Source organism: Podarcis pityusensis (genome assembly GCF_964106645.2).
Source record: "Podarcis pityusensis genome assembly, chromosome: W".
Classification (NCBI taxonomy): Eukaryota; Metazoa; Chordata; class Lepidosauria; order Squamata; family Lacertidae; genus Podarcis; species Podarcis pityusensis.
Window position 1 is genome coordinate 8,581,489 of NC_138045.1, and position 15,889 is coordinate 8,597,377.

Below are 15,889 nucleotides of genomic sequence, written 5' to 3' on the forward strand. Positions count from 1 at the left end.
AATTCACCCCCCACAGAATGCAGCTGGGAAAGCAGAGGCTAAGAGGGCTGCAGAGCAAAGTGAAGTTGAGAAGCGTGTGCTTGCTTTTTTGGCAGAAAGTGTGGATGCTCATCTGGTGCCTGTTGTCCTGGGTGCAAGAAGGCCAGAGGCCGCTTGGCTAGCACTCCAAGAAGCTTGTGGAGCTGGAGTGGGAAGCAAGGGCCAAGAAGGGGCTGCATCCGAAAGGGAGAGGCAAGATGGCGCCGGCCACATTCTTGAGAGCCGATACACAGCTGGGAGGAGCTGGGAGCCCCCACAGGGGGGCAAAGGGTCTGTTGCTGTTGTTGTTGCTAGCAATGCTGCTTCTGCTTTTGCTGAGCCTGGGAGCTGTGTGGATGCTGCAACGTGCCTGTGTGAGGAACCTGGAGAGAGGCCAAGTGTTGGGAGCCCTTTACCCATCAGAGGGGGTGCAGGAAAACGTCCTGGAGACCCCGTGAGCAGTGGGGGGGGCAGTGAGCAGTGAAAGCTCAGAGACGCCTCTTTCTCCAAAAGCTGCCAAGAGTTGTTTACGTCGTGAGTCGGAGCCTGGGAAGCTGAAAAGAGCTAGAGGCTTCAAGGCTGGCCACCTGCAGCAAGTAGAGATAAGAGCTTCAGAGTTGTGTGGGAACGCCGAGACAAGTCCAGTCTCCATGGCAACTGAGAGAGTTGCATCTACGGAAGCTGTGAAGGTCGTGGGCAAGTCTTCCTGCCGGGGGGAGTCTGTTGCCATGACAACCAGAGAGGACATCTGCAGAAGCCCCAAGGAGGGGGGTAGCGAGAAGATTGTTGCCCTGGCGACCCAGGAATGTAAACAACAAGACTTTCTCACTGTAATAATAGACTCTGGTGCGACAAATTCACTAGTGCCATCCAGCAGTCTTTTGAGGAATTGCAGGACAGTAAAAACTGAGAAATATGTGACAATTGCAGATGGAAGCAGAAAAAGGCTAACAGAGACAGGACTTTTCTTCTGTCCTTTCCTTAAGCATGAAGTCAAAGCTTATGCAGTGCCCGGTTTAACTAACTGTTTGTTAAGTGTGCATGATCTACTTATCGATGGTTTTCATATTTCTTTTGCAGGTGACAAATATGAATTCTCCAAGGATGGGAAACACATGTACACAGTGCAGTCTAAAGATAATTTGTTTGCTGTAAATGTGCCTTTTTCCACAGGAGAAGATGACACCGAAGATGCGAAGGGCCAATGTGTGAATGTAGCACCCCACCATGGTTGTTCACATATTTGGCACCGACGCTTCGCCCATTTGAATTGGAAATATCTTCAGAAAGCACCAAAGCTGACACAAGGGTGCAAATTTAATGTTTGTGACAAATTTTTAGATTGCAATGCATGTAAACAGGCGAAAATTGTGACATGCTCATATCCAAAGTCAGAGAGTCAGACCACACAACCCTTTGAATTAATTCATGCAGATTTGTGTGGACCCATGTCTGTTGAGTCACTGGGAGGTTCGAAGTATTCTCTACTTTTGATTGATGATTTTTCGAGGTCTGCTTGGACCTTCTCTCTGAAAACGAAAGGGGAGGCGGCTAAAATGATCAGGGATTGGATCACCGCAGTTGAGGTAACCTTTTCCATCAACGTTCGTGGTTTTCAAAGTGACAGAGGTGCTGAATGTGAGGAGAACCTGAGCTTACAGGGTTAAACAGCTCAGAGTGTACGCTCTGCCTACTGGTGGGAGGGGGGAACTTCTACGTCAGTTCCGAGAGACTCAAGTCTTTGTTCTTTCTCTCTACTTTCGCTTTTGAGGAGAGAGGACGTGTTTTCACGATGCTGTTCGCTGTGATAGATAATGTATAGTCTGCTGTAAATAAAACTGCTTTTAGCTGCTAAGATCCTGAGTGGACTTTATTTAAGCACACTGAAGAATGCACTGGAGGTTTTTTTTTCCGCAGTCTTCCTCTTGCCGCTGTCGAAACTCTGCTATGCTCAGAAGCATCGGAATGTGGGCCTTTGGAATGCAGGCCAGAGCTGTGCGCAATGGGGAAGTGTGCCGGACCTCAGGCTTATCTGAGCAATAAATCAATATACTCTGACAGGTTATGGGTGGGCAATTGCTGCAATTAGAGGAAGCCTGCCTTTGATGTGCTGTGTGCTTAAAAAGGCTGAGGAACCTGAGAAGCTGCTGTTTTGCTGCCGGAAGGCAAAAGTCCTGCTTTGAGGCTTCGCCTGGGAGAAAGCAGGGAAGCTGGCTGCAATGCTGTGTGCTGCAAAGAGCCACTGGAGGCCTCTCCTTTGAAGCTGGCTGGTACGCGTGAGTACTTCAAAGCCCCAATGGGAGCACTGGGGGAGGAGATGGCTGAGCTCCAGGACTTTTATGATGTCCCGTTTGAAAAGCTCACAACCCAGTCCTGGGATATCTGGGTTAGAAGAGTCAGGGGGTGGTTTTTGGCCACAGGGTTCTGGAGTATAGCCCAGAAGGAGCCGGCCCCACCCATGCCAGTTGCTGCTGAAGAAGGCGGAGCAGAACTGAAGGCTGCTCTCCTGGAAGATAGAGAGCTGAGAATGCAAAGGGAGCTCTGCATGTTGAGAGCAAGCGTGGACGCTATGCTGTTGCCCCACCTGGAGGGTGTTGAGTCGGCTCAGGCCGCCTGGCAGGTGCTGAGGAGTCTGTGTGAGAACTCAGCAGGAACCCAGGGCCGGGAGAAAGCCGAGAGCAGGCAGGAAGCCGAGAGCCCAGAGGGGGCTGCTGGCCATGTTCCTGAAGTTACAGCTGGGAGTAGCTGCTTTGTCTCCGAGGGGCCGTGTGATGTTGAGGCCTACAACCAGAGTTCTGGGGAGCGTGCAGGCCCAGGCTGTGCACCCAAAGGTGGGGGTGCTGGGAACAAAGAAATGGCTGAAGAGGGAGCTGTGAGAGCTGTTGCTACGCGTCGCCGCTGTTATCGCTGTGGCTCCCCCTCCCATCTGGTGAGAGAATGTCCAGTGGAGGAACAGCCGAAGGCCGTCTCCCGTAGCAACCAGATAAAGGGCTCATCTTCAAAGCGTGGGAAAGGCAAGCTGAAGGCAGCTGGCAGAGACACTGAACGTAAACATTTGGCAGCCTCTATGGCTGTAGTCAAGAGTTGTCAACAGGATGCTGTGCTGGCTTTTGTCATCGACTCAGGCGCCTCCCATAATCTCGTGCCATCTGTTGGATTCCTGGAGAACTGCACCTCTGTAAAATCTGGGAAGAATGTCTGTTTAGCAGATGGGACTCGACACCCACTCACGCAGACTGGCTCACTGTTTTGTTCTTTCTTGCAGGATTCAATCCAGGCTTTTGTTGTTCCAGGACTGTCCTGCGCGTTGCTGTCTGTCAGTGCACTTCTTGCTGAGAACTACAGAGTGTGTTTTGAGAACAATAAGTGTTCTATTTCCAAGAATGGACAGCACCTAGTCAGTGTTGAATGTAAAGACAGGTTGTTTGTGATAAATGCTTCTTTTGCAGGTCCAGATGACACAGATGACACGGAGGAGGCTCAAGCGCAGTGTGCCAATGTTCCAGTTCATGATGCGTGTCCCCACTTATGGCACAGACGCATGGCACACGTGTCGTGGGGGTCAGTGAAAAGGATCCCAGAGTATACGCAAGGGTGCAAAATGAAACCATGTGCTAAGTTTCTAGATTGCAGAGCGTGCAAGTCCGCAAAGGTGAAAACGTGCACATACCCAAGGTCTGAGAGGGTGACCACTAGGGCTTTTCAATTAATTCATGCAGATTTGTCTGGACCGTTTTCTGTGAGCAGTTTGGGCGGAGCCAAATTTGCGCTGGTTCTGATTCATGACCATACGAAAAACTCTTGGTGCTTCACGCTTCGGCGCAAAGATGAAGCTGCGCCGCTAATCAAAGACTGGATTGCGGCTGTGGAACTGCAGTTTTCCACACGGGTGCAAAACTTTCAGAGCGATCGCGATGGGGAGTTCACCGGGTCTGCACTGCAAAGTTTCTTCCGCAAAAAGGGGATTCAACACAGGTTGACTTCTCCACACAGTCCCCAACAGAATGGGATCGCGGAACGCAGGAACAGGACTCTAGGGGAGATGTCCGCAGCTCTTTTGTTTGATGCCGGGCTCCCACAGCGCTTTTGGGGGGAGGCTTGGCGAACGGCCAACTTTATTCTGAACAGGTCATTCAATTCAGTGGTAGGTGACACACCGTACTTCTTGTTTCATGGGAAGAAACCGAAGGTGCACTACTTCCGCGTTTTTGGCTGTGAGGCGTGGGTCCTCATACCAAAGGCCAAACGCAAGAAAGGTGAACCCAGGTCCCAAAAGATGATTTTTTGTGGGTATGAGCCAGGGACCAAGGGGTGGAGGTTTGCGTATCCGTCAGGGAATCAGTCCAGGATTCTGCTCAGAAACAGTGCTGAATTCTGTGAGCAGAGTGGCTGGGCAAGGATACATGGGAATCCTGACATCCTGTCAGAGAGTCTGCTAGACTCTGCTGATGAAGGAGAGGAAGAGGTTGAACCTGCTACTGAGGCTCAGAGTCCAGGCCCAGTGCAGGCAGAGGGGAGAACTTCTCCCAAGGCTGTGAAGATTGAGCAACGCAGTGCTCCATCTTCCCCCACAGGTTCGGCTGTGAAGTCCAGAAGGCGCAGTAAGTCAGAGGGGGAGCTCTCTGATGCCAAGGACGTTCTGGCTGGCCCTAGTGGGTCAGAGGGGGTTCCTGAAGTAGTGCTGCGCCGTTCAACGAGGACGACCAAGGGGAAACCTCCTGAAAGGTTTGCCGTCACTAGTGTGTGGGTCGGAATGGCACAGTGTGAACCCGAGAGTTTTGAGGATGTCCAGAAACTGCCTCAGGAAGAAGCCAGGAAATGGCATGAGACGATGCAGAAGGAGATGAGCTCAATGGAGTCTCTAGGTGTGTTCTCCCTCACGAAGTTGCCGGTGGGTGAAAAGGCAGTGGGTAGCCGCTGAGTTTACTGTCTTAAGCCCACAGCGACAGGAGAACCGCAGTATAAGGCCAGATTAGTGGCGAGAGGATTCACGCAGCGCAGGGGGTTGCATTATACGGAGATTTATGCGCCCACGTGTAGGAGTGAGTCTCTCCGCTTGGTCTTGGCCATCGCTGCACAAAGAGGTTTGCTGGTGCATCACTTTGATGTGGATGTTGCTTACTTGAACTCAGACCTCCAGGAGGATCTGTACACGCTTCCTCCTCCTGGGTTTGATGGCAATGAGCGAGGTACTGTGTGGAAACTTCACAAGTCAATTTACGGCCTGAAGCAGTCGGCCAGGAATTGGAACTTGTGCCTGAATGAAGCTTTGGAGAAGCTAGGTTTCAGGAAGAGTCTTGCTGACAGTTCCTTGTTCCTTAGAGGATCAGGAGACTCACAGGAACTGGTGTTATTTTACGTTGATGACATCATCCATGTTGGAAAAGCAGACAAACAGGTGCAGAAGTTTGCCAAAGAGCTTGGGAAACGGTTTCAGCTCAAGAACCTGGGTGCAGTAAAGATCTACCTAGGCGTCCAGATAGCGAGAACTGAGGATGGTAGCTTCTTGCTCAGTCAGAAAGGCAAGATTGAGCAGTTGCTGGAGAAGTTCAGAATGTCCGATTGTGCAGGAGTTCGGACACCCATGGAGACGAACTTCGTGAAAGATAGCCAGCAAGCAGAAAGTGCTGAGTTTGAGAATGCTGAGCTCTTTCAGTCAGCTCTAGGTAGTCTGTTGTATCTGTCCCAATGGAGCAGACCAGACATTGCCTTTGCTACCAACCTGTTAAGTAGGGAAGCGTCAAAGCCCAGTGTGAGTGCTTGGCACGGTATCAAGCGGGTACTGCGCTACCTGCAACATACCAAAGACTTCTGTCTTAAGCTGCCAGCTGAAGGTGAGGCGAAGCTCACATGCTATGCGGACAGTGACTGGGCGAATTCGCAGGACCGCAAGTCTGTGTCTGGGTTGATGGTAAAGTTTGGGAAGTCACTAGTTGGGTGGAAGTCCCGGAAGCAAAGTCTCATTGCGCTGTCTTCTACTGAGGCTGAATTCAGTGCACTGTCAGATTTGTGCCGGGAACTAGAGTTCTATAGATGCTTGGTGCAAGAGATCTATGGGGATTGTAGCTTGCCCATCACGGTTTGGGAAGACAATCAACCTTGTTTGAAATTGGCTGAATCTGCACAATTTAAGGCCAGAACCAAGCATCTGAACATACGTTTCCGAAATGTGTGTCAGAGTGTTCAGTCAGGTTTGATACGACTGAAGTACTGTGCCAGTCACAGTAACCTGGCCGATGGATTTACCAAACCTTTAAGCTTCCAGCGTCATGGGGAGTTTTGTGGTGGTTTGGAGTTGGGGGTAAGTTCTGTACTTACTGTCCCCACAGTAGCGCAGAGCGAGAGGGGGTGTGAGGAGAACCTGAGCTTACAGGGTTAAACAGCTCAGAGTGTACGCTCTGCCTACTGGTGGGAGGGGGGAACTTCTACGTCAGTTCCGAGAGACTCAAGTCTTTGTTCTTTCTCTCTACTTTCGCTTTTGAGGAGAGAGGACGTGTTTTCACGATGCTGTTCGCTGTGATAGATAATGGATAGTCTGCTGTAAATAAAACTGCTTTTAGCTGCTAAGATCCTGAGTGGACTTTATTTAAGCACACTGAAGAATGCACTGGAGTTTTTTTTTTTTTTTTTGCAGCCTTCCTCTTGCCGCTGTTGAAACTCTGCTATGCTCAGAAGCATCGGAATGTGGGCCTTTGGAATGCAGGCCAGAGCTGTGCGCAATGGGGAAGTGTGCCGGACCTCAGGCTTATCTGAGCAATAAATCAATATATTCTGACACTGAATTCACTGGTTCTGCTTTACAGGATTTCTTTAGGGAGAAGGGGATTAGCCACAGACTGACCGCTCCTTACTCTCCGCAACAGAATGGGCTGGCAGAGAGAAAGAACAGGACGGTGCAGGAAGCCGTGTCTGCGATCCTGTGGGATGCAGGGCTGCCCCAGAAATATTGGTCTGAGGCCTGGCGCTATGTGGTCTATACAGAGAATAGAGTGTACAACTCTAGTGTAGGAAATACACCGTATTTCTTACTGCATGGAAAGAAGCCTAAGGTACACTACCTTCGTGTTTTTGGTTGTGAGGCTTGGGTGCTTATTCCAAAGGCTCTACGCAAGAAAGGTGAGCCAAGATCTAAAAGGATGATCTTTGTAGGGTATGAGCCTGGCTCAAAGGCCTGGCGGTTTGCGTACCCAAGTGGAAACCAGTCTAGGTTGGTTATCAGCAATAGCGCTGAGTTTTGTGAGCAAGCCGGTTGGAAGCATCTGCACGCTAATCCAGACGTGATTCCACAGCAGTTCTATGACTCAGACGAGGAGGAAGAGGAACTTGGAGCTGGGGACCACGGTCCAGAGGGACAGAGTCCAAGGCAGGGACAGCTCAGGATCCCTCAGAGGGGGGAACCTAGAACACCTCCTCAGGCAAGTGTCAAGTTTGAGCCAAAGAGTGAGCCTTCTTCACCTGCTGGACCAGCTGTAAGGCCCAAGAGGCGCAGCAGGTCAGAGGGGGGAGACACTGAAGTTGAGGATGATTTAGCTGGACCCAGTGAAGCAGCAGGGTCACCAGGATTCACACTGAGGAGATCAGCGAGGACAAGGAGGCCTCCTGATCGGTACGACGCTTCAGGCGTCTGGGTAGGTTCTGCAAGATGTGAACCTGAATCCTTCGAGGATATTCAGAGTTTACCTGAGGAAGACGCAGGCAAGTGGCACAGAGCAATGGACAAAGAGATGAAGTCCATGAAAGATCTAGGTGTGAGACTTCCGGTTAGCGCCAGCAGCAGTGGCTGACCTCCTCTGATCTCGGAGGGGTAGGTCAGCGAAAATCGGGTCCTGTGCCCTGCGGCGAAGCGGGGACCCTCAGAAATCGCAGGCGCGGAAGCCTGCGAATGTGGAGGCTCGGCGGGCACCTTGGAGCGCCCCCCCAACCCGAGAGGAAGCCTTTTTCTGAGGCTTCGGAACGGAGCGGGGGAGAAGCGCAGTGCTGCGAGCGGATCACTGCTTTCACTGAGCGAAGCCGTGTTGCCGTTGCTGGAGAGCGCTGACTTATTCCTGGAACATTTGGACTGAAATTTCAACCGTGAGTAGAGGAATTGGATTAAAAGAGCACTAATTGGATTAATTGGACTATCTGGATAAAAGCGGAAAAGTTTTAGCAGCAAAAAAAACGTTAGAATTGGCTACCGCGGTGGAAGTGCAAACAGGAAGTCCGCTTCCCCGCATTGTATCCGGAATAAAGCATAGAGATTTTGAGCTAAACGTGGGAAAATTGAATTGAAATAAGTGTTTTTTTCTGATCTGAGAACTTTGGCGGAATCTACCTTTCGGAGGGATAAAGGGAAAGGCTTTGTTTGACTCTACCGGACTGTTTAAAGATTTAAAGAGCAATCTGTCAGTGAGACGTCTCAGCTGTCAAAAGCTGTCAGTGCTGCTTGTTGGCTGTAAAGAAGATATATTGTGGCCAATTTCGTTGGGGAAAATAATTGGAAAGTTACATTGTGGTCCTCCATCTTTGTCTCTCTACTTAGTTTCTCTTTCCTGTTATTTTAGAAGGACAGTAACTGGTTTGGTGGTAACAGTGTCCACCTAGTGGGACTCCCTGAAATTACAGTAAAGGAATTTTCCACTTGTAAACAGGAACAGCATACGTGGGAAAAGAACTTGACCTTCACTTTGTTATGGCAGATGGCCAAAAATCTCAAGACCCGTCAGTCTTGAGATCTGGGAAACCTTGGGTACACCGAAGGCAATCATCTGCTGGTTTGCCTGCATCAGCAACACAATCTAAGTCTGGTGGAATGTCTGAGGAAATTTTAGCCAACGCCTTGGCTAAGATTAATGCATCTATACAGCAACTTAGTACAAGGGTGGGGGAGACGAATAGGAAAGTGGAAGAAACGAACCAGAAAGTGGACATTGCTAATAGAAAAATTGATTTAAACACAGAAACATTAGACAACTTGGAGAAAAAGGTAAACAGCAATACGGAATCTATTCAGAGATTACTGCAAGACTCAAAGTCTATACAGGAAAAGACTGCTGCTGTGGAATTTAAATTGGGGCAATTGGAAACTGAAAAGGTACCAGACCTGCAGAAAGAGATTGCAGAACATAAGTTAACGTTGTCTATGATTGATCTCAGAGACAAACAAACCAATCTAAGAATTAGAGCTGTTCCTGAGTTGGAGAAAGGCACCTTGATAGACTTTTTGACACAAGAATTTCTGGAATTTTGGAAATCGGACCTGAAACAAGAGGACTTTAAGATTGTGAGGGCCTTTCGACTGGGGAAAGGAGGAAGAAAGATTAAAATAAGGGACTGTTTGATTACCCTCCGATCCAAAGAAGAAAGGGACAAAATTTTGGGCCTGCATTACGAAAAACCCTTGACAATTATACAATCAAAAGTGGAAATTTTTAAAGACATACCAAAACATCTTCTTGACTTAAGACAAGATTTTGGAGACTTGGTGGCCTTGTTGAGAAAAAATAAAATCCTTTTCAGGTGGGAATTCCCTCAAGGTCTATCCTTTAGTTTTAAAGGAAGAAAGACCAAGATAAGATCAGTGGAGGAAAAGAACAAGTTTTTGAGTGCATACGAAGAAGATCTACAGAAAGGATTGGGAAAAGACACTGCGATACCGGATAAGAATTTGCAAAAAAAAGCGAAACCAACGCCACCGACAGACATAGAGAAACTTCTTGGGGCTGTTGGAGGAGAAGGAGAGTAACTACAAAATGACACTTCAAGTTTTAAGCTGGAATATTAATGGTCTGAATTCGTCGGCAAAAAGGGGGAGAGTATTTCATACATTGAAAAAAGAACATTTGGACTTGATTTGTTTACAAGAGACGCATGTGACAAGGCTACATCGGAAAATTTTGATAAATAAAAGATTGGGAGAAGAATTTATTTCATCGGACAATGTGAAAAAAAGAGGAGTAGTACTCTACGCGAAGGAAAGCCTGTCACCAAAATTTATATTTAAAGATGACCAAGGAAGATATATAGCAATTGAAATTCAGTTTCAAGGACAGAAGTTTTTGATAATAGGTGTATATGCACCAAATGAGGGAAAATCAGAATTCTTTAAAAAATTGCACGAAACTCTCCTGGATTATTTGGATTACAACATTATTTTGATGGGAGACATGAATGGAGTAGTGTCTACAAATATGGATAAAGCCCAAAGACAAACGGTGACGAAAGATGGAAGACTACCAAAGACATTTTTTGAAATGACTGACAATATGGATCTTGTGGATATTTGGTGAATAAAGAACCCCTTGGAAAGAGAAGGAACCTTCTTCTCTGAAGCAAATATGACATGGACAAGAATAGACCAAATTTGGATAACTAGAGGACTGGCCCCTAAGATAAAAAAAGCGGTGATTTGCCCGAAAATTTACTCTGATCACAATCCAGTAAAGATTGAAATGATATCAACGCCAATTGGAGCTTTCAGATGGAGGATGAATGACTCCTTATTTAGGAATGAGGAAATTATTAAAAAGGCCCAGAAGAATTTGAGAGACTATTTTGAGATAAATATGAATACTACGACAGAAAAAAGAGTGATTTGGGATGCCAGCAAAGCGGTGATGAGAGGATTTTTGATACAACAAAATGCAATTAGGAAAAGATATCAAAACGAGAAGAGAGAAAAAAATTTGGAGAAAATTAAGGATGGACAAAAAAGACTGAGGGCGAAACCGAACTCACAGGAGATTTTAAAAGAGATAAAGCTATATCAAGTACAATATATGAAACTGATGAACCAGGAGATAGAATGGAAGGTCAAACAGATGAAACAAAAGACCTTCGAATCGGCAAATAAATGTGGGAAATTACTGGCCTGGCAAATTACCAGACCATTATCTTGTCCAATGCTTATGGCGAGATGAATTCTCCAGCCTTTGGACTAGTAGAATTCATGCCAAACTCCTGAGTTATGGAATCTCTCCCTTAGATTCCCTAAAACTAGATCAAATCACTGCTCAAAGACTGATCCGCCAAAGACTGGATGACATCGATTTACAGCGAAATTATACGCTGGGGGGAGGTGTTTGTTCGCCCCAGAACATTGGTATCACTTTAACTTACTGCGTTCCATCATACCTCTCCTCCCTTTCGACTGTTGCCCATAGGCTGGCCTTCACCAAAGCGAGGTTTAACGTTTTTCCCTCCAATGTCCTGAGACACAGATTCTCAAAGGGCCAAGCCTCCGCCATGTGCGAATGTGATAAGGAGACGCCGGAGTCGCTTCAGCACATTATGTTCACTTGCCCCTTATTCAAGGGGCCACGGGCAAATTTGTTGGGATCAATCATACAGAAACTAGAGGGTACCCCACCAAAATTCCACCTTGCCCAAATCTTGCAGGATAAGGATACCCATACGACCTTGAAAGTGGCTAGGTTCCTGGTCGCTGTCCTTACCCAAAAGCGTTGCCAAGGAGCACCACAAGCTAATTAAGGCGTAGTATGCCATTCCATCTTATACTATTTTATTGTTATAGTAGTGTTTTAGCGGCTGTTTTTTCCCACGTGTACAGGCTGTTATTTATGTCTTGTTTTTATCTGTATGGGCCTACGGCCGTAATAAATTATTATTATTATTATTATACTGGCCTGGCAAATGAAAAAAAGACAAAAGCTGAATACGATTACGAACTTGGTAGTAGAAGGGAAGAACATACAGAATCCTGGAGAGTTCGGAAGTGCTTTCAGAACTATTTTAAACAATTATATACGCAGGAGACTCAGAAAGAATTAGACATTGATCGGTTTTTGAAAAATAATGGATTACAAAAAGTATCTCAAGAGAGCAAATCAATACTAAACTCTACAATATCTGATCAAGAGGTGGAAGGAGCCATTCAGAATATGAAATTGGGCAAATCTCCAGGACCGGATGGCCTAACTGCAAAGTACTACAAATCTTTGAAAGAATGGTTATTGCAACCGCTGAAAGAACTTTGCAATGAAATACTACGGGGAGGAAAAGCACCCGAGTCGTGGAAAGAAGCATACATCACACTTATACCAAAAACTGAAGTGGAGAAGACACAGCTGAAGAACTACCGTCCCATATCCCTACTTAATGTGGATTACAAAATTTTTGCGGAAATTATGGCTAAAAGATTAAAAAATGTATTGGTAAAAGAGATTCATAAAGATCAGGCGGGCTTTCTCCCCGGGAGACATCTGTCAGATAATACTAGGAATATTATCAATATTTTAGAAAAACTGCAAGTTAATATCAATACCAAAGCTGTTTTAATATTTGTAGATGCAGAGAAAGCGTTTGACAATATTTCTTGGAGTTTTATGAAGAAAAATTTGCAGGGGATGGGGGTAGGCCAAAGTTTTGAAAATGGTATAGGTGCAATTTATTCGGAACAAAAAGCTAAGCTTATTGTGAACAATGTAGTTACAGAAGAATTTAAGATAGAGAAAGGAACAAGACAGGGTTGCCCAATCTCCCCATTGCTTTTTATATCGGTCCTGGAGGTTTTGCTCAATATGATTAGAAAAGACCAATTGGTTAAAGGTATACAACTCGGAGCTAAACAGTACAAATTGAAAGCTTTTGCTGACGATTTAGTTTTGACATTACAGGAGCCAGAAGCCAGCACAAAAAGAGTATTACAATTAATCCAAGAATTTGGTCAAGTAGCAGGTTTTAAATTGAACAAGACGAAAACTAAGGTATTAGAGAAAAACCTTACAGAGATTGAGAAAGAGAGGTTTCAGAAAGAGACAGGATTAACAATAGTTAACAAAGTGAAATATTTAGGGGTGCATATGACTGCTAAAAATGTGAATTTGTTTAAAGATAATTATGAAAAATGTTGGTCAGAAGTGAAGAAGGATTTAGAAACATGGTCAAAATTGAAGTTATCATTGTTGGGCCGAATTGCTGCGATAAAGATGAATGTATTGCCTAGAATGTTGTTTTTGTTTCAAACATTGCAAATTGTGGATAAAATGGACTGTTTCAAGAGGTGGCAAAGAGATATTTCCAAATTTATCTGGCAGGGCAAAAAGCCTAGAATAAAATTTAAGATATTAACAGATGCGAAGGAAAGAGGGGGATTTGCCCTGCCAGATCTTAAACTTTACTATGAATCAGCCGCATTTTGCTGGCTGAAAGATTGGCTACTTCTTGAAAACGTGGACATTTTGGATCTAGAAGGCTTTGATAATGTGTTTGGATGGCATGCATATTTATGGTATGACAAGGTTAAAGCGCATAAGGCCTTTAAGAATCATATTGTCAGGAAAGCATTGTTTAATGTTTGGGTGAGATATAAGGATTTGTTGGAAAGTAAAACACCAAGGTGGCTGTCACCAATGGAGGCAAAGGCATTGAAAAAAACTAATATGGAGACAAATTGGCCAAAATACTGTGAAATTTTAGAACAAGTTGGAGATAAACTAAAACTGCAGAGTTTTGACAAATTAAAAACTAAAGTTCGAGATTGGCTTCATTATTATCAAATAAGGGAGGTTTTTAACCTAGATAAAAAGATTGGTTTCCAGGAGGAAAAATCCAAACTGGAAACGGAATTGTTAGAGCCTAAAACTAAAAATTTGTCAAGAATGTATAACCTGCTGCTGAAATGGAATACACAGGATGAAATGGTTAAGTCTGCTATGATTAAATGGGCACAAGATGTTGGGCATAATATTATGTTTGCTGACTGGGAACGGTTATGGACCACAGGTGTGAAGTTTACAGCTTGTAATGCCTTAAGAGAAAATATAATGAAAATGCTTTATAGGTGGTACTTAACCCCAGTCAAGCTAGCAAAAATTTATCATTTGCCCAATAATAAATGTTGGAAATGTAAAGAAAATGAAGGTACCTTTTTCCACCTTTGGTGGACGTGCCCAAAGATCAAGGCCTTCTGGGAAATGATATATAATGAACTAAAAAAGGTATTGAAATACACTTTTTTGAAGAAACCAGAGGCCTTCCTCTTGGGCATGGTCGGCCAATTGGTGCGAAGGGAAGATAGGAATTTTTTTTATGTATGCGACAGCAGCGGCAAGAATACTCATTGGGAAATATTGGAAGACACAAGAATTGCCTACCCGAGAAGAATGGCAGATGAAAGTGATGGACTATATGGAACTGGCTGAGATGAACGGCAGAATTCGAGATCAGGAAGAAGGGTTGATGGAAGAAGACTGGAGAAAATTTAAAATATATCTTCAGAAACACTGTAATATAAAAGAATGTTAGAAAAAGGTTGGAAAAGAATATTAGGCCGTATTGGCAGACATGGTATAATGGAATAAGTAAAAATGAAGCGTAAAATGAGGATAGAGGAGAATTAAATACTTTCGAATGTTAAAATAAGTAAAAGAAAAGAAGGTTAGAAGGATTTGCTGGAGATACGATCTAAACTAGAATACAAAGCAGGGAGGTGAGAGGAAGTCATGGAAATAAGTAAAAGGGAAAAAGGTTGTAAAGGTCTAATTTGATTTTTGTTATTCTTTACTGTGATTCTTTGTTTTTTCTTTTTTCTTTTTTATTGTCTGTTTTTTGTAACATGTGTATGGTTTGTTTTTTCTTTATTTTTTGTAACTTTAAAATTGGAATAAATATTCTTTAAAAAAAAAAATGAAAGATCTAGGTGTGTTCTCACTCACAGAGTTGCCACCGGGCAAGCAGGCTGTGAGTTCCAGGTGGGTTTACCGCTTGAAACCCACTGACGCTGGAGAGCCGCAGTATAAAGCCAGGTTAGTTGCTCGAGGATTTACTCAGAGGAAGGGAATACACTTCACGGAGGTGTATTCGCCAGCGTCACGAGCGGAGACTCTGAGAACGCTTTTAGCTTGTGCAGCACAGAGAGGCTGGAAAGTAAACCACTTTGATGTGGATGTTGCCTACCTTAACTCAGATCTCCAGGAGGAGCTGTACATGATTCCTCCTCCGGGGTTTGAGAACTCAAGGCAGGATGTTGTGTGGAGATTGCACAAATCCATCTATGGATTACGTCAATCTTCTAGAAACTGGAACATGTGCCTCAATGAAGCCTTAGAAGAGCTAGGTTTCAGGAGAAGTGTTGCTGATAGTTGCTTTCATTTGAGAGGTTCAGGAGCAACACAAGAGTATTTGCTGATTTATGTTGATGACGTGCTATTTTTCTCAGAAACAGATGAACAGGCGGAGAAGTTTGCCAAAGAGCTAGGTAAACGATTCAAGCTTAAACAGCTTGGTGCTGTCAAAACCTATCTAGGTATCAATGTTGAGCGTGCACAGGATGGAAGTTTTTTGCTCAGCCAGAGAGGTAAAATTGAGCAATTGCTTCAGAAAATGAGGATGAGTGATTGTGCAGGAGTGAGAAGTCCTATGGAGACTAGTTTTGTGAAGGACAGCCAGCAAGTAGAACGCGCTGCGTTCGAAAATACTGAAGTGTTTCAGTCAGCCCTAGGGAGTTTGTTGTACTTGTCCCAGTGGAGCAGACCTGATATAGCATTTGCTGTCAATCTGCTCAGCAGGGAAGCATCAAACCCTAGTGTGCAAGCCTGGAATGGCATCAAGAGAGTTCTGAGGTATTTGCAGGAGACCAAAGACTTTTGTCTTAGGTTGCCAGCACAAGGAGAAGTCAAACTGACTTGCTTTGTGGACTCGGATTGGGCTAATCTTGAGGATCGCAAGTCTGTGTCTGGCCTAGTGGTGAAGTTTGGGAACTCAGTAGTTGGATGGAGGTCCAAGAAGCAAAGTCTTATAGCGCTCTCATCCACTGAGGCTGAGTTTAGTGCTCTTTCAGAGGTGTGCAGAGAAGTAGAGTTCTATCCTTGTTTGGTGCAGGAACTCTGCGAAGTGGATTGTCTGCCGATACGTGTTTTCGAGGACAATCAAC